This window comes from Ochotona curzoniae, unplaced genomic scaffold (genome assembly GCF_017591425.1).
Source record: "Ochotona curzoniae isolate NIBS_2020 unplaced genomic scaffold, NIBS_Ocur_1.0 contig_1274, whole genome shotgun sequence".
Classification (NCBI taxonomy): Eukaryota; Metazoa; Chordata; class Mammalia; order Lagomorpha; family Ochotonidae; genus Ochotona; species Ochotona curzoniae.
This window is the reverse complement of record NW_024465023.1, coordinates 10,425,470-10,451,530: the sequence shown is the minus strand read 5'-3', so window position 1 is coordinate 10,451,530 and position 26,061 is coordinate 10,425,470. Positions and strand designations below refer to the sequence as shown.

Genomic DNA, 26,061 nt, shown 5'->3' with positions numbered 1-26,061 from the left:
TTTGAGTCTGGCTATCTCTTTTCTAAAGATACTGACTATAGGCCATCTGTCTGATAAGATAGGACACCCCAACAGGATGCTCAAGGAAGTATTCTTGAAAATGGTAGATTGCTGAAAACACAGCTCTCCATTAATTTGTAAATGCGTGAATCTTTGCCTCTTACCATTCTGTGACTTGCAGCAGCTAGATCAGGCACTCCAGTCTGGAATTCTGTATGTGAGCTACCTTAACAAGCTGTTATTCTCTTATTGCCTATAGTGAAAGACAGCCACTGGGCCACTTCCTCAATACTTACAACAGTCAAAGATTGGCCCAGAATGAAGCCAGGAGCCAAGAACTCAACCTGGGTCTCCCACATGAGTGGCAAGGAAACAAGCACTTGGGATATCATCCTTCTGTTGCCTCCCAGGATGCATCAGCAGGAAGCTGAATTGAAAGCAGAGTGGCTGGGATTCAAACCAGTACCCCAATATGGTTTCTGGGTGTCCCCAACAGAAGTTTTAACCCAGTGCACCAAATGCCAACCCTTAATTTTTTGCATTGTTTTTCCAGAAAGATTTGTTTTATATGAAAGGCAGACTCTCTCTCTCTCTCATACACACACACACACAGAGAGAGAGAGAGAGAGAGAGAGAGAGAGAAAGGATTCACTCACTGGTTCACTTCCCAAATGGCCGCAACAGCTAAAGCCAATTAGTCTGGATCTCCTACATTGGTATAGGAGCCCAAACAACTGGAACATCTTCCATCGCTTTCCCATGCGCATTAGTGTGGAGCTGGATTGCAAGGGGAGCAGCTGGGACTCGAATTGATGCCCTTATGAGATGCAGCATTTTTGGTGGTGGCTGAATCCATTGTGACCCAATGCTAGCTCCTAAATTTTGCTCCTTCATTTTTTCAGTCTCAAGATTTCTGCTTCTTTCAGGGGAAGGATTACACATGATGTGCCCCACCCTCACCCTCCCCATGGACACTACAGTGCATAGGTGCTAGAGTGCAATATCAGCCTGAAAGCACTGCACAGCCCCACCTCCAATCTATGAAAGCTTCTCTGTGGTCTGTGTGAAGCAAAGCTGCAGGGGCATGGTGGGGCTCTGTGAGGCTCCCTGCACATTTTGGGGACCCTCCTCCACTCCAGTGGCACAAGCCATGTTGTTTCCCCTATTGCTTTGGGCCAACTTGCATCTACTGCATTTTCTTTACTGTTTTTTGTTTGTTTGTTTGTTTGTTTTGTTTTTTACTTTTGGAAAGGGAATCGTCCGCCATTGTTTCAAAGATGCATACCTTGCTTGATCTTATGGATACACAATTGAATAACAATGTGTCTCAAAAGAAATCTTGAACAATATCTTGATAGAAATCCTGAACAATATCTGATATAGTTAAAACTCTAGACTTTAATAAAGTTAAGCTTGGGCAGTTAAGGCTTTTGGAGGTTATCAGGATAAAGCAGATGTATTTATGCATGTGGAATGAATTTGGAGGCCAGGGGTAGATTAATATGGTATGAATGTGTGCTCCAAAATCATTGCTGAAATGGAATCACCCATATGATCATATGCAAGATGGAACCCTAAGAGGTGAGTATACATGGAGGTCCTGTCCTCATGAGTGGAGGTAAGGATCTCATAGAATGTCTACAGGAAGTGTGCCTTCTGCCTCTTCTTTCACCGAGTACAGTGTCCATCCTCTATACCCTCACACGTGCAAGGCGCCCCGCCCCAGACAGTGGAACCTGGCATTTGACCTCCCCACCCTCTAGAACCCTGATGAAGTCAAGTATTTCTTCATAGACTACCCAGTTTTGGATACTTAATTATATCAGCGAGGGTGGACAAAGTAATTAATTCAGTCTCGTAAGGTCATGTGTGTACACACACATGAATACGTGTGTGTGTGTGTTTTAAGTTCCAATCCTCTAAACATACCTTAGTCTTTCTGACAACTATCTGTCATCTTGAAGCTACCTAGGGACCCTCAAATACAAAGAGACTCATCACTGTGCAGAGTCCAAAACAGCCTTCAAAATTCTAATGTCCACAACTGGACACTAACACCAAATATTAAAATAAACAAGTGTTCCTATCACTCTCATGACTTGGGAAACTAGTTCTCAGACTTCTTGGCCATGGGACTGAGGACAAACAGCAAGTCTGTATTTCTTATTATACCACAATAGCGCAAACTTGCTTTGAGGCTCAATTCAATACTGGTCCATCAGCTGGAGAGGGAGATCAAAGCTCATCCATAGAACCAGGGAGCTCTTCACCCCTAACACCACTGTAATTTAACTATGAGTAAAGATGCGCAAAGACTATTAGAAGTAGGAGAGTGGTGATGAAAGAAAGGAAAGTGCTCCTTTGATAATTATGACTTATTAAATATAACCATGCTGTACAGAGCCATTTATTATTCTTCAAAGGCTGTCAAGCACCTCCAAGGGAATGGCTTTCTCTTCCCAGGGCATAAAAGCCAGGTGACTCAGGGACAAAACTGATGATGGAATGGAATGGTGAGTTGGAAGCAAAAAGAGACATAAAATCTTTCAAAATCTCCAAGTCTTTATTTTCACTGAACTCAGAATGGGGTGGCAAAAACGCCTTTGTATCACTACAATCAGTTAATCAGTCATGACATGCAGACATTTTCCTTTGCATTCCACATGCACATTTTCTATTTTAAATCAGTAAATTCATAGTAACTAAGGACACAAGATTTCTTATTAAACAGCTCCAGTTCATGTGAAGAAGAGTTAATAAATTCTTTTAAGCACATCATCATGGAAAATGTAACAGGTTAAATTATTAGTTTCTAAAACATTTTGTAGGATTAAATTTATTTACAAGGCATTGCATCAGATTTTTTCCACTAAAGCTTTCTGTTTTCTTCTTGCTGCATGCTGACGTTTTAACACTACATACTATCTGTAATTCCGTAAGAAAGCTACTCTACCAGTTTCACACGTGATGGCAAACAAAGGTAAAAACTCCAGCTTCCCTGATATCCACAGTTCACTTTCAGGTAGAACATGATGGAGCAGGATATTAGGGCACAAAAAGATTCAGACTCCCGTGGGACCAAGGGTCATTCATGAAAGTTAAGAGGTTATGATAAAAGGAGAGCAGGCAAGTGAGAACCCACAAGGAGGAGGAAAGACAACATCACAAGGCAGTGTGATCAGGCCTGCTGGTACCATATATTCTGATAATAATTAATGGGAATGGTTACTGCTTGAGAGATGAGGCAAGGAGAAAGAAGGATGGCATCATATGTTGTCAGTTGGTCAGGCAGCCATATACTTTGGGTGAAAACATAAGGCATTCTTTGCTAACATGATCAGCTTTTATATGATTCTTTCTCTGCATTCTATCCGATGGAAAACCTTACTGGTTTACGCATCATGGAAAATCAAACATTACAGTTATTGCATTGATGAGATGATCATTGCAGAATGTGTTTCCAGGTAGCCTGAAACCCAGCAGACAATGTAGCTGTTGCCCAGAAAATACAGAAATCTACATTGTATGCCAGGTTCAAGCCACACACCTGGATATTCATTTTGGAGAATATCCTTGTAGAATCCTTAGACACAATTGTCACATTGAAGATTACAAAATTGGCATTTGTGTCCTCTACCACTGGGAAACAAAATCAAGAGTCAGACTTGCTGGAACATACTTGCACCAATTACAATTCCATCAAGATCTCATTCTTTAATCACCATATTATTTTGAAAATGCTATCTAGAAGTTAAGAAATGAGAAAGAGGCCATGAAGGAATGGGTAGCTTGATAGTTTGGTAGAAAGATGATAAGTGGAAAGGCAGGTAGATAACTGGTAGGCCGGCAGGCAGACAAACATGAAATGATTTGGATTCCTTTCCCTGGTGCTAAGCAAAGAGACTTCAACAGTGTGCATCAAACCTTGATGATTCTGTAAGTCCAGCTAACAATAGAGGCCTGAATACCCCAGAAGCTGATTCTCTCTTTCTCTCTCTATGTATGTATAAGTCAGGATAAAGCTTTCATTATTGCATGTTGCCCAGTGGCCTTCCTCAGGAGTCTTGATAGTCTTCTGTAACAGAAGCTAGAGGATGCCATCAGAGACCCAGTAGCCAGATGTAGCTACTGATTACCAAAGACAGGATCTACACTGGCTACTGAGCCATTGAGGGCACCTAGACCTTCTGGCAGCTGGATGATCTTCTGCAGCCTTCTTGGGAGGAACCCTGGAGAAAAGAGAGGAAATCAATGCTGGATACTTAGGTGGAAACAGTTTCATATTAACTGCCTATTTTCGTTGGGTCATAGATTGACATCCCAGATAAACGGTTTCAAATAAACTATATATATATAAAAAAGTATATATGTATATACTATTTTTTTTTTTTACTTAGTCAATGGTTACTGATTAAGTCACATTAATTCAAGTGCTAGATATTCTCTCTCAAGTACTGGCCATGAAAGAGCAAAGAAAAAAGACACAAATCTCTAATCTTTGGGAATAATATGACCCTTGGAGGGGAAAAAAATCTAACATTTTATTTGAAATGTTTTTGTGTGAAATGTGAATGCCTCTTAATGAAAACCAAGCAAACAAACGAAAGCAACACACCGTTTGACTGTGGTCTTCAAACATCTTAGTTGCTTGGATAACCTAGCAATGATACACATATTAACTTGTAGAAAAATTGTATTGCAGAATTGTAGCTTCCTGATATTAACTGAGGATGACACAGTTCTTTCCGTGAAAAGTCTAAGCACCTTAGAAACCCGACAAAAAGGGAATCACGTAAAACAGTCAAAGTAGCAGCTCGCCAGTACGTCCATGCTAAGGTTCCTTCCCTTAGTACAATGCAGCTGTAAAACAAGGCACACGGTTTCTTCTCCCTTGGTCCACTCATTGATTCACCACAGAAAAAGCTGCTGAGTGCGCTTTACTCCAGGCACAGGGATGCAACATGGAACAGAAAGTCCCAGTACTTATGTAATGCACCCTCTCAATTTAAGATGAAAGGAGAAAAAGACAAGGAAAAAAAAAAAACAAGCAATGGGATGCTAACAACATGGAATGCTCACAATATGAGCCATGAACTCAGTCCCAACTACTTGAGCCATTGTCTGCTGCGTTTACAGGCACATCAGTACAGAGCTGAACTAAAAGTGAATCAGATCATGCCAGACCAATGCCCGTATGGGATGCTAGTGTTGCAGGCTGTGGCTTAACCCGCTGTGCCACAATGATGACCCCAAGCCTGATGTCTTAGACAAGTCATTCTTACATCAGCATATGCCCATCTGTTAGTTTATAGTTTAGGATTATTTTAGAATATAGATAACTACACAACTTTGTTGCAAGTATACCACACATCTTGGATATCAATGTTCCCACAAATGCTATCAGCTATCATTCTGCAAAGATTTAGCAAAGTTAAGATCAGTTGGAAAAAAAGGTTTTATAATTTGATTGGACATGCAGCTGGATCACAGAATGACACTCAAATATTTAATGCCAAAAGAAGTGTTTTTTAATTTAATGTGATAGCTATTAGGAAAGATTATCAGCTTCCAGAGAGCTCTAAATATATAGATGTCTAGGGAATGATTTAACTAGTTAATCACAACTGCCTAGGCTTAAGAGGAAACCCATTTGCCACGTTACAATGATAGTTCTTTACCAGTGAGGTTAGCTCTTGGAAGAACAAGGGTGCAACTTCTAAGGTGAAATAGGTTTTTGTCTGATTGTACGCTATTTCTTTTTTACCTTTTTAAAACAAATTATAATTAACCTCATCTATGAACTATATTTTAGCATTACCTTCAGACTACAGCATACATACTAGTGTGGGGGAAAAAAAGACCATTTGTACAGGTTTGCCTGAATCTTATTTGCAATATAAAATAAGACACTTACAGAAAGCATAAACACATTTCATAAACCACAAAAGCTGTTTGTAACTTGACTTGCATGAGTAGATTAACCAAGTGAGGCAAGGGCTCAGTTTGGTTGGTCTCAGTGTCAAAATCCAAAGCCTTGTCTTGTATAAGTCTTTTAGATTAGAATAATAGTATTTATAATTCTCAGAGTTTGCTATATATATCCTCAAAATCTAATTTTAGAAACTAAAGTTAGGAAATCTTTTCCCCTTCTTTCTTATTTATCTATGTAATCCAAATAGGAAAATGTCATAAATAAAATTTTATTAGAAGTTACTCTATATAAATTAGTGTCTACCACTATCCAGATACACATTTTAAGTTTATTAGAAACAGAAAAGGAAATATATAGAATATATAACAGCATAAAATATTTTTAAAGGGGACTATTCAAAGTAAATTTTTTAAAAAGATTTATTTATTTTTATTGGAAAGTCAGATATACAGAGAGGAGAGACAGAGAAGAAGATCTTCCATCTGATGCTTTACTCCCCAAGTGACCGCAATGGCTAGAGCTGAGCCAATCTCAAGCCAGGAGGTAGGAGCTTCTTCCAGGTCTCCCATGCAGGTGCAGGGTCCCAAGGCTTTGGGCCGTCTTTGACTGCTTTCCCAGGCCACAAGCAGGGAGCTGGATGGGAAGCAGGGCCGCCAGGATTAGAACCGGCGCCTGTATGGGATCCCAGCGTGTGCTAGGTGAGAACTTTAACCACTATGCTATCGTGCCAGGCCAAATAGCATAAAATTTTAATCAATAATATATTCTCAGAGCTTAAAATAAGAAATAGAGCTGAACCAGAAATATTGAGTTATAAAATTTATTATCCAACAATTGAGAAGATGACTGGAATAAGCAGTTTAGTCTAACAGTTATGTTGTCTTTTAGGGAGAGCTTATCACCTATCAGAGTGCCTAGTTTGAATCCTGGCTACTCTATCTCCAACCCAACATGCTAATAATGCGAGAAGGTACCAGGTGATGGCTCAGGCAGCTGGGGCCCTGCCACCCATGTAGGAGACTAGACTGAATTCCAGACTCCTGACTTGGGCTGGCTCAGCCCCAACTGTTGTAAGATTTGAGGCAGTGAACCAGCAGATGAAATATTTTTCTTTGGCTCTCACTGTACCTTTCAAAGGAAAACAAATTAAAAAAAAAAAGTTAAGCGACAACAAAGCCCCAGGGATAGATGATAGACCTACAACCAAAGTACTGTTCTCCAGTCCTGCTAACAGTGGAAACAAACAAAACAGAAACCCATGCTAAAGAAAGTGCCCATCCTGCTAATGGGTCGTGTATTTGAGGTATAGGGAAGAGAGTTTAAAGGGAGGAAAAGACTGATTAAAGTTAAGCCTGTGACCTGCTATTAGGATGCCTGCTTTAAAGTGAGATAAAGACCAATTCTTGAAACATTCTCCTAGAATTTGAAGAGATTACACTACAGAGTTCCAACAGGAACAACCTATACTTTCAACCAAGAAAATTTAAAAAAAAAATCCCACTGATGTTCAATGACAAGCTACCATATATAAAATGACATTTGCACCAAAATTTTGCTAGGAATGAAAGAAAGACATACTGCAGGGATCATTCAACTAAAGGGAGAATGGAATATCCTATTCATTCTAATGGATTACCTGGTCAATTCTATTTTGTTCCAAACCATCAACCTTAACTTTAATAGCTTTAGGAAAGAAATTTCAACCCCATGAACTCTAAGTAAATGATGAGAGAGGAATGAACACAATAAAGTTAGCAATCTGACAGGGCTAAGTCAGAACTGTCCCAGTGACTTAAAAAAAATACAACCCCCAAAAAACTCCAAGTAAAAATAATCTGTTTCTTTGAATAAGAGATCTTCCAAATGTTTTCCAGTTCCACAATTTTCTACAGTCCTACAATGTTTGTACCCACATATCCCCAACCCCTCAATCATGATATTTCACAATAGTTTGGTGCATGTGCCAGTGGCCTTCTGTAACTAAGTAAAAAAATACAGTCGACTTCTACCATAAATACGTTTATAGATTTAACAGAGCACAAAGCAGCTCAGTATTCTAACAAAGGCAGAATTTAAGTGGGGGGGGGGGGGGGGAAGCTGCCTCCCATTGGCCACACACACGACAAAACCCAAAATCAACCAACCAATAACATCCAAAAGGACACGAGGAGACGTTTGGGTTGTAGTGATGGTTATCACCCATATTTACACTATGTCCAAACTCATCAAATTGCCCGCATGAAACATGTTATATTTATTGATTGCTTAAGCTTCAATAAAACTGCAATTTTAAAATCTGCCCTCCCATGTGGTTAAAAAGAAAAAGTCTAATTAACTTTATAGACCAGAAAAGCAATGCATACCATGTACACAGTATGCTGTAGGGTGAAATTACGCTGCAGGAAAAAGCAACCTTTTAAACGCAGGTGTCTAATTAAAGTACGTTCTTGTGAACTTAGATTCCTTCTGGGTTACGTTAGAGCACTTGAGCCAGGGTATCACCACAAGCAGGCACGTGCTTGCAACCCGTCCAGCACTCGCATACCTGAGATCCTGTGACCACACTGACTAAAGCCACTTCTACCAGCTGATGGTCACTTGATCCCTACTTCTCTCTATTTAGTAAATTGCTCTGCCAGTCAATTTGAAGATTGAGGTGAACATTTTCTGGGACGTTCCTAGGCAAGACATTTTTTTCAAAGGCATCTGTTGCCAGATATGTCTAGTCTGAGCAGGTCTGGGAAGGGACTGGATTGGCACAAGCTTTGAGAGGCTAAATTACTCGCAGCCCATGAAGCAGACTCAGATGAGTTTTTTTTTTTAATAAAGAGGAATATTTGGCAATCAAGTGCATACCTTTAATCCTTCTCAATGGAAACTAAAGTTTTCTTAATCACTAGGTGAAAGCAGGAATCATTTTACTCATTAAAAACACTCAGAGAAACAGAATAGCTTCATCTTACATAATGAGCAGCCTTTTTATGGACATGTTCCAGAAAGTAATTGCCTTAAACCCGTGTACATGTGGATCTCTCACTATCCTCCCTCCTCTCTGGTAAAAACCCCTAAGATTTTCTCTTCAGTGTGCAATGATGGCGAGGAATCCCTGCCAAACAAAAAGTAAAATAACTTGCATTTCATCAGTAATTTTTTTTTAAAAAATTGGGATGTTGAGCCTGTGCAGTAGCCTAGTAGCTAAATTCCTCACCTTGCATGCTCCAGGATCCCATATGGGTGCCCGCTTATGTCCCAACTGCCCCGCTTCCCATCCAGCTCCCTGTTGTACCCTGGGAAAACAGTCGAGGACGGCCCAAAGCCTTGGGACCCTGCACCTGCATGGGAGACCTGGAAGAAGTTCCTGGCTCCTGGTTTCTGATCAGTTCAGTTCTGGCCATTGCGGCCCTTCAGGGAGTGAATCAGCAGATGGAAGATATTCCTCTCTGTCTCTTCTGTTAATGTGTCTAATAAAAGTATTTTCTTTTAAAAAATCAGGATGTCAAAATAAGTAGCTGTTTTCTGAACCTATAGAATAGAAAAGTCCTCCTTTCCCACTAAGATTACATGATTACTTTGATTTAATCACAATTGTCCTATCACCTTTCTATACCACTATAAGGGTTTTCCATATTTGACCTCATTTCTAAGCCTTATGCTAATTTCTCTAGGCACCCACATTGTACATGCCTGCCTTTACAGGCCTCGTTTGTAATCAAATCCCCACTATGCCTCTGCTCTGGCCACCGTATTGAACTACATTTGTCAGCCAGCATTCTCACAAACCACAGCATTTTTTGGTCTCCCGTGAATCTTCCCACAGAAAGCTTCACTCAGATCAGATGGACTGAAAAGGGAGCAAATATTTCATCTCCTCTAACTGCTTGCCCAGTTCCTTTTCTCGCTATGCTGGGTCAAGACTCAAAAAGACTCTTCGTCAGTTAGACGTAAGTCACACTGCTGTTCAAGAATGTATTTGGAAACATGTCTCCCTAAGAATAAAGTTGTTTGAGGGTATGAATCACGTCAGATTCTGCGGGTACATAGCGTAGTACACTGAATCACAACATTCTCTTAGTAAATATTGTCAAATAAAGAAATCGGAATGAACAGACCAATAAAATCCTACACTGTCACACTTCAATAAGCAAACACAAAACAGTGTGAAAACATCTCCATTTCAGAACAAAATACGGGGCCCCTTCATCCTTTAAACATTTAGACTGTTAAACATTAGACTATTCAGGGGTATGCGTAGGATCAAATTATTTGTAAAGGAGTGTATATAATGTAAGTATGAGCTATTAAAAACCTTTACTTTGGATTTTTTTCTTTTCACAGAAGTCTTTGGGGGCTCAGGAAGGCCATCCTAACCTCCTATGTCATACAGTAAGAAAACACAATCTAAACTAGCAACATGAAAAAAAAAAAGCCAATTGAACAGATAACAGGAGCAGAGAGAACAGACCTCATCTACATGTATAATTTCATGTGCTTGTGATGCTTGTCAAATGAACTATTTTGTAAATCTATGAGGCCTCTTAATAAGGAAGACATCCTTGGAGTTTCAATCCACCTGGGGTATTAATGATAACAAGTTCTACAGTAGTATGTCAATTTTCCTATTAGGTAACTTACATAAATGGCTCATACCACAAAATAAAGAGAATAAAGCTAGCAGATGTAGTATGAAGATTTGGAAGGGTTAACAAAAATGATTTGCAATTGGATAAAGGCCTAAATACGTGTACGTATGCTTATATGTGTATGTACATATATACATTTCACACTTACAGAGACATACACACAACATTCGGCAAAGAGGAACAGCATAAACTGTACTGTATTTGCATAATAAAGAGAAAAGAAGTTCATTGAGATTTGTTCAAGAAACGCCGTTCTGAAATGCGGCAATTGAAGGAAGAACTGGTTCTTTTTCAACTTCTAAAGGATGGAAGAGACAGCAATATCAAGTTCTAACCTACAAGTCTGTGTTTGCTCCAAGAACAGCTGCCACATTGTGGATGTGTGGTCACAAGGAAAGCAGTGATTTGGAGGTAAGAACTTGATACAACTCCAAGGCTATGCAAAAAACATGATGACAGTATTCTTCTCTTATTAGTTGATGCTGCGTTGGGTCTGTGATGACAGCGGAGCATTTTTGGCAGTTGTGGCAGTTCTGTGGAGCAGATGGAAGGATTTAGAAAAACACCATCAATCTAATTTTCAAAAAAGAAAGATTCAAAAGTAGGCTTGAAAATAACAAAGAGGAAAACATCAAAACATCAAAAGATCAAGTGCTCAGCTTACAACTGGTGATGGACTTCTGAGATGGTCTGCAAAAGCATAATGTGAAATGTGAAAAGTAAGAGGGTTCCTGAAGAGGGAGAACCACTGCAAGAGACAGACAAGAAGAACAAACGCCAGCCAATGCAGCCAAAGGCAAAAAGAGTGGAATCCAAGCCCAACACCGAGCCAGAACACCAGGCATCCATCAACGAGGCAAAGGCTTTACAGGCACCCACTGTTAACAAAGCAGAAGAGGAAGTTTATCATATGGAGAAAGAAGACTGGGAAAATAAAAATGCAGAAGTGGGGGAAAAAAAACCTCCACAGAGCTTCCATTTTCTTTTTTTTTTCTCTTAAGTTTGAAAAGGTGATAATCTGGAGTCCACGAGAAAAGAGATTATTCATAGGCCTGGGCAAAGTCAAAAGAGATGAAGGCAGGAAGTCTTTCTTCCCGTGTGAGGGGTGGGGGCAGCAGAAGCAGACTTTATGGCTAGGTTGAAAGGGGAAATAACATAAGTGCTGCTCTTGATGATGGCAAATAAATAACACAGGGGAAATCTGGTGCCTCTTTCCACAAGAGCAGCAAAAAGGTCAGCAGAGGCACTTGGCACTAGCACATGGACTGGTCAAAGAGGGTAAGACAGTGTGGATGAATGAGTGCTGGCTGCCAACAGGGGATTACCTTGAGTGACTATGAAGGCCATTGTGCCATAGCTGTCATTTTCTCAAAAATATAAGAATCCTGTCATGCAGAGGAAAGGGCAGGATATAAGGAGATCATAAATGAAGGGTCTTTTCATAAGAACGCATTAGATGGAAGTCCCCAATGCTGTAGGAGACAGAGGTGCTGCTTTCCTGGGATATTCAGTCTTTGGGATTGTTTAGATGTTGTAGTAGATAAAAGACACCATAAATAAACTGAGATTATCCATGTCTGCAATCACCCTTCTCAATTGAATGCCATCACTTCCACTTTTGTCTCCCTGATTCTCATTCCTAGGTAAGGCACTGTGGCTCTTCAGATTCCTTATGAACAATTGGTATTCATTCTGATATCACCACTGCTTCAAGTCCCATACTATTCACCGAACTTTCCACAGGTTTAGAGAACACACTGTGAAAACAGACTCCCTAAATATGATGATTCCCTCCAAGCTGAAGAGGTCATATTCATCCTACTGCTGAGATCACCAATACAAGGTTTGTGGAGAAAAAGGGTTAAAAGATAAGTTTATCTGTGTGCTGCCCAAACTTTGAAAGCTGTGCATATTTTATTATATTCCCTTTTTAAAGTTTAAAATACACTTCAGCATGAATAGTTTAAAACATAGAAACTCTCAAGAACCAGTCCAAAAACACAATCATGTTTGTTTCAGATGTGCCAATGGAGGCAGATTTAAAAACAAACAAACAAACAAACAAACAAAAAAAACAAAAAAAACTCTTACAAAAATTGTCACTTTACCAATACATAAGGAAATGTTTCCCAAACTGTGTCCTTTAGAGAATTCAACCAGGAAACAATGCACAAATATAAAAGGGTCTGAGAGGTTCTGCAGGGAAGAAATCCATTTGATGTTCTTTAACCCAATTTTTATTAAATTCATGCCAGAACTCTTTTCTGAAAATGTATTTTGTGAAATGCTGTCACAAAGTGGACCAAAGATTATAACTGGTTCCCATACATGTGCTGGGGAGGTTTCCATGGTGACAGTTTCTTCAGGAATTCTCCCAAGGCAGCTGTCCCCAAATTGTGAATGTTAAAAAAAAAGCGGGGGGACAGTGCAGAGAGAAAGAAGGCTGTTAAACACGACAAAGGGCAAGGAGGGGGAAAGCATGCAGTCACAGCAGTGGAGGAGGAAAGGGACATGGGCCAAGTGTCTTGGCTATGTAAACTTCAATGGCACTTGCTTTTAGCCCTGTGTTTGCAAGTTGCTGAAACTCGGCTTATGTGACAATCTAGTATCTTTTAAAGAATATAAAGTAATGGAGTGCACAGGGCTTCATTTATTGTGGCTTTCCAACTATGAACCAAGTCATGGGGTGACCAGTGGAATTATGTTGCTGTGTTTACCCGTTGGGTTTACAAGACCACTCACTCAGTTCCACGCCATCAATAATTCGGGCACAATGAAGATGACAATACAGTAAACACCAACACCTGCTGGATAGAGTTTCCACCTTGGTTTTCATACTTCTCACTTACAGATGGAGAACCTGAGGACCAAAAGGGACCATTGCCTAGAATGCCTCATATATAACTAAAAGAGACTCTAGTAACTATTCAGTTAGTTGACGAACTGAGAATCTCAGCCAAGTATTCAAAGACATGAGTTCAGGTTAGAAGCTAAGTATGGTGGAGACAACAGTGACCTGTAACCATGAAGACGGGTGCTCTCTGATCCAGGTAAGTAGCAACCTGGTTCTCACTTTGCTTCAGAAGTAAATGAAAATAATGGCTCTGCTTATCACAGGATCATTGGGAGGATCATACACAATGAGAATTATAACCATATTTTAAAGCTAATAATTCTGCATTGTACACTTAAAATTTACTGAATGCACAACTCAAAAATTCTCAATGCAGACAACTATGTGAGGTGATAGGCTAAACTAGCTTGATTGTGGCAATTCCACAATACATACACATATCAAAGCATCATACTGTACACCGTAAATGTGTATGCAGCCCTTATTTATAGATCATGCCTCAACTCCAAGGCTAAAAACATAATAAAACACATTCTTCTGCAAATCTAAGAGATTTGTCTACCAAAGGTCAAACCCACAAGTGGCCATCGTCATGTCTCCTCTGCAATCTAAGCTCAGCTTCAAATGCCCTCGTCTCATTGTCTCATATGTGCTGCAGTACTTTTGCAAATTCAATGCTCAGAAACTAGCCAGGTAGCTGGTCCAATGGTGCTGGAAGAAACTTCGGGAACCACTTGTTTAAAGGCCTTATAAACAGGAGAAACTAAAGTTATCACACTTACTATGCTCACTGCTTCACCTTAGTCCCAGCTGTACTAGAAGGCTATATTTCTATCCCCAAATCATTAAGACTATCAGATCTTTCCCCCAAGAAAATGCTATTTTCTATTTTATCAAGTTCTCTAATACTGATTTCTTATTTTCTTTACGTCTTTCATTCCTTGAGGCATGACTGGCATACAACATTTAAGGTGTGGTGTTTGGGGCCAGGCACAGTAGCGTGCCAAGGTCCCATGTGGACACTGATCCTAATAATGTGCTTAGCTGCATTTTATGTTGTTTTCTTTAGTGAAGCTTGTCTAGATCATTTGTGCTTTTTTTTTTTTCTTGTTAGTTGTTTTCTTAGTATTGAAAATCTTTGGTTTAATCAACAATCCAAGACTGGTAACCAAGAATTTAATCAACATTTTACTGAATTCATGACACACAAGAAAACTTTTAAAAAAAAACCCTTCACAATGATTATTTCCTAATACTAATCTAAGATATTCTTTAAATTTTATGAATTTGCTGTTGCATTAAAGCCTTGAAAGGACTTAATTATTTTGTCAGTAATACTGTCACATCTACTTAGATCCAGAAATTAATTGGTGAACAAAATAATCATATTTCCATATACTCAAGAGGCACCTAAAGTATTTCAGTTGTTCCTCACTGCATTAGTTCAATCACAAAAAGTTTGTGTCTCACGGCCACATTTTATGTTACATACTAGTTATGTAGTAATCCCATAGATACTGCTTTACCAAACTGATTTTTTCTGTCAAACTTGGGTCCATATTCAAAAAAGTGACCAAGGGGAAAAAACCTCTATTACACTGTGCAAACATTAGTGGATAAATTTGATTCGCAAGTGCACAAATGCAGTCCCATTTAAGATCTGTGGAGAAGGTAAGATTTCAGTGCCTCCCCCAAAAGGCTTTGCTTTGAGGATAAGCAGAGCCATCGGTTCACAGCCCAATTGTTACAGTTGATGTGGGTTTCCTTTTAGATGCCTGGAAAATGACTCTGCTGACCACATCCACATTCTGAAATACTTTTTGAGAACTTGTAACCGAACTGCAGGAACTGACTCATGTTGCAGTGCCCGGCCACCACACAATTGTTTCAGAAGAGACTCAAGTCGAAGGCAGAAATATCAGAGTTTGAGAGCACAGGCAGGGTACTCTCTATTTATATGGGGGAAGAAAAGGGGGAAGTCCCAGGGCACATGGAGCAAACGGCTGAAAACTGGGGACACTGACACTAAGCCTGAGACCAAGACCAGGAGTAGCCTTGGAGGAAGCATCAGACAGAATGTACTACTTCACGGACAATGCATGCCAGGCTACCTGCAAGGCAAGAAGTCAGACAGTGGTGGAAAAAGAACCTTAATGCTTACTTCTTTCATTACAACTAGAAAATACATTTAGTAGAGGGAAGTATGAGGGAAGATTTGGGGAACATGGTTTGTCTTGAAAGTTCATTCCTAAATTCCTTGTCCTTGGAAAGGACACTAGAACAGTCAAGAGCATGCTCTTTAAGTCACAGTAGACAAGCAGGGATGGAGAGCCATTTCTGTGTCTGGGACACCAGGAGGAGGAGCTGAGAGTGGCACCTGGGCCTAGAACCAAAGATTGGCCAATCATCCTATTTTCTTCCTCCTTTGGCTTGCACCTCTGTCACTCTCCATCACATTTCTCAACATGTTTTTATTCTGAGCAGGTGGTTTCCTCATGTCACCCCAACTCCCTGTCTCTCCGTCTCCCAAGGCACAGTTCTGGCCTTAGGGCAAGAAGGAAAGGCACAAATGCTGTCCCCCTCCCCCACCATGTCACACACTGTTCCTAAAGTACTCATTTCTCCTTCCCACAAGTGAAACTGATTCAGTCAGTCAGTTTCAGCCAGAGGCAGCAAGGAAATCCGGTCCAGTTGAAGTGAGCTATAAATGACAAAACCAGTTACTCTTTTCTGCAGGTGGGGTCCTTGCTAAAGCAGTATGAAGGTTAACACAAATGTATCAGTGACTACTAGTACTAGGGGAACATGGGAAATAAAGTATCAGAGAGTGCGCAGTAAGGAACCCATGGACAATACCTGCAGCGAACTATTTAATTGAAGCCCTGGGAAGAGTATGTGTTGTGAAGACTATAAAGTCCTATGGTAGATAAACTGATACGCAGCAGGGGACTTAAAAAATTGGGAAGTCAAATGGAAAGATAGTTTCTTTCCAGGTCAAAAATTTGGAAATCCACGCATGCAAGGGATCTTCCAAACACTCATAGCAACTGTAATGAAAACAAATGACGCTTATGGACTTCCAAATCTTGACACCTCAGTGAGTATCTTTTTCATTGCATGCTTCATGAAATCCGAGACGTACCCTCACATTTGCCATACTTGACATCTCTGAACACGTTCATAAACTCCCCTCAGGTGACAGAATTGGCACAACATAGGTTGTGATACCAGAAGAATGACAAGGGGCTGCAATTCATTTTTAGCAATCAAGTTCACATTAGAAATGACAAACATGTTTTTTAATTGTACCTGTAAGGGACAAAAGTACCTATAGTCTCACTTTTCCTACCTTGCCAGCTGCTTTCATTTTTCTGCACTGCCTTCAGGTTTCCAGGTATAAAATGAATACCGTGTAACAAAGTTTCGTAACTTGTAACATGCAGTCATTTTTGATGCAAAATTATGAATGGTAACTTCAGCTGACTGACAATAAAACTGAAGACTACAAAAAAACCACCCCCACAGAATTATTGAAAATCCATAGAGTTCAAAATTCAAAACTCTTTTACTTGAGTGAGAAATTAGCCAAGGAATGGTGTGAAAGATGATTTTCTGACATATCAAAATCAAAGTGGCCCATAGCTAACACACTCAGGTCTTCAGGAATCGATACAAAGGAAGAATTATGAACATCTTCTGTGGCATTTGGGTTTCAAATGGCTCCATTTAATCCTTCTGTACCAAGATTTTTTAGACCATAATAAGTTAAATTTACAGTGTAATATTTTATCCCACTAAAAAAGCCCAATGCAAATGCCACTCTAGTTAGGAGGCAGCAAAGTCTGATTCTCCAGCATCCCTGTGCAAATCATCTGCACCCTTGCAATACTATATTCCTTTCCAGTTATCGTCCACCTTCCAGCTACCTTCCCTTGGACACACCAAGCTTGCTCCTGCCTTCACTGCTGTGAATGTTTTCTCTTCCCCCAAATCTTTGTCCTTCGGCTATCCCCATAGATGGCATCTCACATCCCACAGGTAGGCCTTCCCATCAACTGTGGATAAAGAAGCTCTACTCTAACCCTGACACTCCCCGACAGTCTCGCCTGGTTTGAGTTTGGATTTGCTCCACAACTCTTATTAGCAGTTGATACGTATCATTTGGTGAATCATATTAGCGTGCCCTTGTCTAGGAGAGCAGGCATATGCTAGGAGCAAATCATTTTTGAAAACTGGAGAGTTTCCATGTGGTGCTTTTGTCCATGGTTCTGCTATTAGCTTTTGAGGTCCAGTGGGCATCTGAGAGTATGTTTGTTAGCACCTGACAAAAGGCAGGTACATGGGCGCTGTAAGAAAATGAGCCATTTCTCCAGCATGGTGAGTAACTGTGCAGGAGTAAAAGGAAAACAAAAGCAATTTTGCATAATCTCCTTGGTGTCCATGGCTTAAAAACAGGGGGCAGGAGTATGGATGTCAAATAGAACAGGGAGACAAAAAGGAATTCCCTGTCTTTAGCAGTTTAACTTGTCCTGAACATCCCTTGTTTGATCATGCTCTGAGAGAGGAGCCTTGAGATACCAAGGCATTCTTTTAGAGTTTGGGCAATTTTGCTTCTCTGCTTACTCGTCTTGTTTTTATATCGATGTGAACATTTTTTCCCCCTATCTAGCCACATACACTTATGAGTGATAGAAACTTACCACTTTATGCTGAAAGATGCAACACATTCACTGCTGTGCATCCGAAAACACAGAAACAGTTTCGTGCATTACAAGGAACATGAATGGTTACCTACAGAATCTACGGGAAACAGCAAGGTTTAATGCACTGCCAAATCACAAGGAAGGATGATGCCACTGCATGTGTGTGCATGCACAAAGTATTTCCACCTGTAAGTGTCAGAGTAAGCACCTCTTCCCTCCCTTCACCTGTCCCCAGAAGAGAGCATATTCTTCATTTCTCACATCTGTAACTGGAGACAGTTTTAAAAACTCACAATATTTGATGAAAGTCAGAGTAGAACTTGTTACCTTCAAATCAGTTTAAATTTCAACACAAAGGAAAATACTTTCCAGGGCATTTGTTGTCTCTTTCTAACCTGTTAACTGAGAACTGATTTGGAAGCTCGGGGGCTGTTAGGCCATGCCTGCTGGCGCATGCTATGCTAGGAGCTCTTCCTCTACCAGCATAAAAAGGCAACAGAAAGTAAATGCTATTTCACTGTGTTGTCTTTCCCCTCAAGTCTTTTTGCCCCATATCTTAAAAAAGGGGGGGCGGGGAAACAAGATAAAAGAGAAAAGGCTGGCTACCAAAGGAAGGTACTACAGAGCTTTCTGTGTCAGTCTGTGACACGCAGCAAATGCTTTAAGACAAGACCCAGCTTTGGAGGTGGAAGGAACCAGGAGTGAGCTCACAGCTACTCCTTTCCTATCCCCTGATGCATTCATTCTCCTTCGGTCCTTCCTGCGCTGTCTTTGGTGATCCTGTGAATGAATCTTATGAACATATGGATCAGTGAGTGGATGAACAAATCCATGAAAGAATGAAGGCAAGTGTGATTAACTGCACTCCGCAAAGGCAGGCTTGGGCCAAGGTCAGGAAAATTTTAAAATGATTTCCAAGCACTCTGAATTCACAGACTAGGGATAGTCTGTTCCACCTTTTTAAAGTCAAATGCCTAACCTAGATTTGAAAGAGGAAGGAAATTCTCAACGTGAAGCCTCTTTTCTGTTTCAGAAAATGAAATCATCCGAAAGTAAGGTTTTAGGAAGAGAGGTAGCTTCCTGTAATTCTCTTAAAAGGTTTACCTCCCTAGAAAAACACAGAGATAAATACTTTTTACTGTTCCATGAGTTCATTCTGCACCAGTCTCCAAAAAGGTGGATGGAAGGGCATTCCTAGAAGCCAAATGCCCACTTAGTTCTCCCTTTCCTCCCCGGCCGCCCCTCCAAACACACCTTTAAGGGAAAACATTAGAGAAAAAAAAATTAGGGGAAGTTACATGAATAAATTTGTTACTGTATGAGATCAATTGAAAACAAGGAATTCCCCTCCTGGACTTTAGTGGCCTAGTTAAAACTCATAAAACACAAATGACTAAGATTGGTCCCACTGATTTGTAAAATAAGAAGTAGAACAAGTCAACTTTGTATTTCAGGTCTGGAAGACATGACATTTAACAGAACAGAAATGAGAAGACCATTTCTGAGACTTTCAAGTTCAGTCAACTTCTATTCTGCCCCTCCTGCTCTCCTTACCCTCTGAACTGCCAGCTCCCCTATAGAACAGTGGCCCTAAATAAGTCCCTTAACCTTTTAGGCACCTCAGTATACTCCTTTTTGAAATGGGTATAATAATTAAAGATATCATGAAGACTACTTAGGTTCACACAGGTGGAGCCCTAGAAACAGTGACTACCTAGAACACAAAAAATGCGGAATAAATGGTACCAGGCATTATCCTTAATTTTTGCTTGATCTGATGGCAGGGGGAGAGAGAAGTAAGGGGTAGGAATCACTGATATAACTTAGCATCCATCCAGCCTACTTCATAAGTGAAACAAACAAGTGTTTGTTTCGGAAAGGATTTGGGAAGGGACTGTGAATGTAGTTAAACACCATATTACAGGTTCTGCCACATGTTCTCCACACATGCTATTTTGCACAACAGCTCCATAAGCTTCTTCTAAAAGATTTGGGCCACAAAGAAATAAATGAAGTAACTTATTCAACGAGCCATAGTGAGTATAACAGAAAAGTGAGCTTAAAACATAAGTCAATTTATTTCCAAAGTCTTGGCCACTTAGTGATCAAAGAGCTAAATGGAAGGTATGAACATAAGTCGTATTGGAGACGTGCAAACCACTGATGTGTCCTTGATACTCACTAGAAAATGTCTGAATGTTAGGGAATGTCTTACAGATAATCACAATTTTACAAGCTTCCTGCAAAGCTTTCTTGGGCCTGTAATAAATCCACAATTTCTTTCAACTTCAGGAACTGTAGTTGCATTTTATACATATGGTACAAATCCAAACTGAGAAAAACGAACGGATTTACATTATCTGAAATGAGTGCTTCTCCAGAAATGAATGAGTTCTACAGTTCTCTATATACTAAAAGTAGTTCCTAAAGTGTTTTTATATGTTTTCCTATTCATTAAATAATTCCTAATTTTTAAGATAGCTAACCATTATATTTAAATTTGACTTACTTTCCCCACCTGAACTTAAAAAAAAAAAAGCCATTCTTGAATTCTGACTATATAACCTAAACAAAAGCTTTAAGGAAAAATTCTAGAAAAGGGGACAGAGAAGTTGGGGCATAGAATATGGAATTTGCATCAATTTGGACTTTTTTTTTCCAACCTCAGAATCCTTTTGTGGATTCTAGGAGAATTGGCTCAAGCATTCCATAGTATTTCTCTGGTAATGACCACTTTCAGCTTCAGATTAAACAAGACACAGAGTGATTAAGAATAAACTCAACAGCTAAAACTGCCCAGTGCCACTCTTCAGAATGTTCTTGTTGGCCTCAGTGACAATAAACTACACAGCTGGATTGCTTGCTTTCAAGTCTTGGTTCCACTACTTCCATGCCTGTGTCACTTTGAGCAAGTTGTTTTCACTTCTCTGTGCATCAGTTTCCACACGCAAAATGAGTATAATAATCACATTGGCAAAATACAAATACTGAGTCAAATAAGTTAATATAAGTAAATATAAGCTTTTATTCCAAAAATCCATCTATTTAGCATTTGCAATGTGCCACACACTACTTTAGACAGCAGTGAATTCTTATGTGTTTGATAAATAACATGAGCTCAATGAATGTCTGTAATGAAAAGTCCACAACCCCTCATCTGACCTTCACATTGATTAGGTTATTATTTTATAAAGATAATAAATGGCTGTTATATTATATATATTAGAGGCCCAGGGAAGTCAAATGTGGTACTTCATGATCAAACACATTAATATTTCTGTGGTGAAACAAAGATTTATACTTAGTGAGCTAAATTCAGACTACAATTAGCCTCACTAAGTTTAGGGCAGGATTTGTTGTCAAACTTGTTACATGAAAATCTTTTGAGTTTCAGAGCTATTTTGGATTTCAGAAAATTAATGGAATCAAATCAGTTAAGTAATGGGCCAATCCCACTGGAATCTTTTCCTTTCCAACTTCAAGAGGTGCTGGGGACCAAATAGTCAAAACCATTCAGCAGTAGAAAATAGGAAGCCCTTCAGGCATGGAAACTTCACAACTGCATCATTCATCTATGCCAAATATTAGTCAAAACAATCCCTCTTTTCCAATATAGTGTTTCATACATTCTCAGTCAACTCATTCATTTACACAAACAGCACGTCTCAAACAATCTATAAGGATTTTTTAAAGTAATTTCAGAATATGGGATAAAATATCTAGCTTTTAGTAGTGCAAGAGTGTCTTTCCCACAGAAAAAGACAAAAGCTATTAAATGACAAACAATTGGCTTCAAATCATGAGCCTTAAAAGAACACAGTATCCACTGTAGTCAGCCTACAAGAGATGAATAAATGTTATGCCAAAGTGGTAAACCATCCTGCTACCAAAGGAATTTTCTCCACATTGCATTTTAAGGAAACATTTGCAACTCTTGAAGAGCTATATAGTAACTGGTTCAAGATGTTCTCACTACTGGTCAGTACTGGATAAAGGATTTGGACAAACCTGCGGAAGCAGACTTCTCCTGCCTGTTTATAACCTCCAAGTGTTGTTATTTATCTTGGCCAACTTTCCTGACCTCTTTCCATTGATTTTTATATTCAAGTATTGCTTTGTTCAAGACCTATGTTTACTACCCCTGTGGCCATCCTCTATACAAAGGCAACTCAGGAAGACAAGAAATGAATGGAGATGCTTATGTTGCTTCATGGTTATTCCCCTTCTCATTACCATCCTACTCAATGAGACTGTAGTGGGAGGTTTGAATGACATTTCCAAGCCAAGAACTTAAAGCTGCATTACAACACCCAGCTACTCAGTTGTCATAGGAACAACACCGTGAGGCTTATGTTAGTCCTAACAAACAGCCACTTGTTTTGCTAGTGACTGAAACTCCCCTTCAAATCCAACATACACACATGTATATCCTTTACCATCAAAGATGCTTCTAAGTGGGCCACAGGCTAGATCTACCACATCAAGAATGTAAGAAACAAGCCTAAAGGAAAAGTGTTTACATTCCTAGGTCTGGAAAATCAAATAGTAGTTGAGAAAAAAAATATTCTGAGGTTTCTTGCTCCATGAAGCTCCTTCAGTTTGTTGCATTATATATCCACAAAGATGTATGCATGTGGTTAATATCTTCACAGTGTACACAAAAAATGTTAATATTCCCAATGACCCACAGGGAGGATGCAAGGCAATGTTATCTTACTCATTTTAGATGTACTTTCGAAAAATTAATAAATTGAGAACAGAGAACAGCAACTAGATTTTAAAACATGAAGCTCTCATATAATTCTTCTAGAGCATACTTTCCAGCATTTTCTACTCGAACCTACTCCTATTTCATTTTTGTCCTTCAAAACAAAGGCTTCTACATAGAAGAGGAAGGCCTAAAATTTTGTAGATGTTTTTTTCTTCCACAGTATTCAGCCAGATTTATGAAGTCACCATATTTCACCCAAGTATATGCATGAAGTACCGAGCCGAAAATAATTGTGAAACACCAAACATAAGCTAGCAGTGGAATATATAAACTGGAAATACCTTAGTGTTTTGTTACTATTCTTCTGTCTGCCAGACTCTAAAATCTATAAATTTATGGGCTTCAGGCAAATGGGTGTCACACCTTATTAAGTCGAATTTGTGATATTCACATCACAGACTTGCATCATCATTTTCCTCATTTAACAGCCAGACTTATCCTGCCTTTCTCATCTGTCTTTTTGAAAATAAATGCTTATACAAAAGTCTTGAAATATACTATTCTGAGAAAAGTCATCTTTCAATTTCTCCAACTAGGTAAGTGAGGGGAGAGGGGAAGATCAATTGATAGATCCCAATAGCTTCTCCCTCCCCTACACTATTCTCCCACTCTACAGGCAATAGGGAACGGCAGCATTGCTAGCCTGTTTTATTTTAAATATACATGTATTTTTTTCTTTTCGAGTTCTGGATTTTAAGAGCCTGAAAGCAACAGAACAGGAACTCAAACTCAGAAATGGAGACTCAACTGGCAATTTGGCTTACACTACTTAAAGAAATGAGTACTGTATCTTATATAATCTCAAACTGACAATTCTGCTACTAACAGTTTGAATGACAATCTCCACGTTTGCAGAGATCATCAAAATTGCCTTGTCTAATTAATGATGCCTAAAGAACAATTTTCCCCCATCTGTTTCTATAAGTAGACATCACATGATGACTTCTCTTGACCAATAACAAACTGGTGAAATCAGGAGCCACCCATCACTCTAACGTTCTTTTCTTATTCTGCTCAACATTTTCAGCATGCTCATCCCCAAGAAGCCAAACAGCACAGCCGGACATTCATGCCTAATGTAAAATCGTGTTACCTTACAGTCTATGCACAAGAGCCTATTACACAAACACAGGTAGTAAAAGCTTTATTGTATTTTTCGGGAAACCTTAAACCTGTGAGCAGCTCACATTCAAGATTAGAAAACTGAACTTAAAGTCTTACAAGACAGACAGACACATGCACACTGAACCACTAAGAACTGTCAGTCTCAAAATGGAATGGACCATACAGAAAGACCTACCCTTTGCCATGGCTAGGTAATCAAATAAGACAATTGTAAAACGCCGGACTACAATGCGATAAACATCTATTACCAAAAGGCCAAAATATGTCCTTTCAAGTCAGGAGACATTACCAATACTTCACGAGCTTTCGTTTTGTTAAGTTCTGACTAAAGCCTGACACCCCGGAGTAGAGGGAGGCAAAGCAAACCAAGTCGACTAATCCTGCAAGCCATCCCTTTGAATTCCCTACAGGCGATTCGGGCAAAAGGGAACTTGCCCGAATTAATGGAAAATTAATGTTGAGGCTATCCAACAACCCAGTTTGAATTCACGCCTCTCCCTCCCCAGAATGAAAAAGAAAAATCCCCAATCCAGTTACATGGCATCTCTTTGGCTAACCTGGCAAAAGCTCATGTTTTGCCAATTACCTGCTTCTTCTCAGCCTTTATGCTATATTCTCAAGCTGCTCTTGTTTCGAATGCCTCACTCCGTTCTCGTGTTCTCCACTCAACACAGTTGTCAGGGGTCTGTGAACAATTTTGCAATTCCCACACACACCATATGATATCTATTAGGGAGCAGTGCCACTTTTCACTTACCAATTCAGGATAAAGCAGTATTTCCTGGTGACAGTATGCTTCTGCTGCCGCTCGCTAAAACTCCCTCTTTCGCAGCTTGATAAATCTGATTATAAAACGTCTTTGTTCCAGATCACACAGGCGCTTTTCCTACAAAAGTTTTTTTTTTTTTTAAAGCGTTATCTGCATTTCATTCCCGTGACAAAACAAATCAGAAGGGGCGAGGGGTGAGGAGGTTTGGGCGGGGGGGTGGGGGGGGGCAGACAGGGAGTTAAGTCCACACAAGTTCCTGGCAAAGAATTGCTGCTGCATTTTTCTGAGTTTAATCAGTAAGCTATATTAAAGTGACAGTTACCAGTTCAGGAAACCAGAGTTGGATCAAGTCGGCCACAATCAGTTTGTCTTCCACTGCTGTGCAGAACCCAAGAAAACAGCCACTTGGTCATCTATCAAATGTGGCTGAATCACTGGACAGACACCCGCAGCGTGACCCCGCCCCCAACCCCACCTCACCCCACGGAGCAGCAGCCCAGGCAGAAGAGTGGCACAGCTATCTGACCCAGGACCTCTTATAGGGACCCGCCAATTAGCTGCTGACCAATCGCAGCCAGCACCTAGTACCTAAGTCACATGACAGGGCAGTCCCTATGACTGCAAGATTTCTGAATTACTGGGGTTACACAAAGGACACTCATTCAGGAAAAAAAAAGAGATTAAAAAAAAAAAAAGGCCATAAGCCGAAACAGAAACGCCCAGGCTGCTGTGACAACTCCGACTTTTTAAAGCAGTGAACAGAGACAGAACAAGTTGGCCACAACCAAGCCCGAATGGAAATCAGAAGACTGTCTGGCACATATTAAAAAATAATCCCCAAGCAAAGGCTGGGTTCACAAACCCTCTTCAGCTATAAATCTACCACCCGTTCTTCCCCTTTCTCTGTAGCCTCCCTGACAATTTTACAGTCGCAACTTCTTTATTTGAAAAAGCTCCAGCAAGCTTCTGTGAAGCCACTAAAGGAAAATGTGGGAGACAGAAAAACCTCTCTTCACATTCCCTTGAAATACCCCCTTCAAGATCAGAATTTGCCATGAAAAAGTCCCTAAACAAAAATACATTTCTTTTCTAAGTAGCTCGGGTACATTAAGCAAAATTCAACACTGTCAGGACATATTGGTATAACATCCAAATCTTTTCTCTTGCGATTGTTTTGTTCAAATCAAGAACATTTCTGTAAAGAAACCAAGTTCAGTTAGCGAACCATCTATCCATTTATTTGCATTGTAAAGCCCCCAATTTATCT

The 26,061-nt window shown here is 39.8% G+C and overlaps 1 long non-coding RNA gene across 1 annotated transcript; it reads right to left on the bottom strand.

Annotated features, from left to right (window-relative positions):
* Positions 1 to 2,542: 2,542 nt before the first annotated feature.
* On the bottom strand, positions 2,543 to 25,251 carry LOC121169100. Its single transcript, XR_005885820.1, has 3 exons — positions 25,117 to 25,251; positions 24,783 to 24,911; positions 2,543 to 4,229 (listed from the first exon to the last, which is right to left on the bottom strand). It is a non-coding gene; the product is annotated as an uncharacterized LOC121169100 (long non-coding RNA).
* Between the last annotated feature and the right edge of the window lie 810 nt (positions 25,252 to 26,061).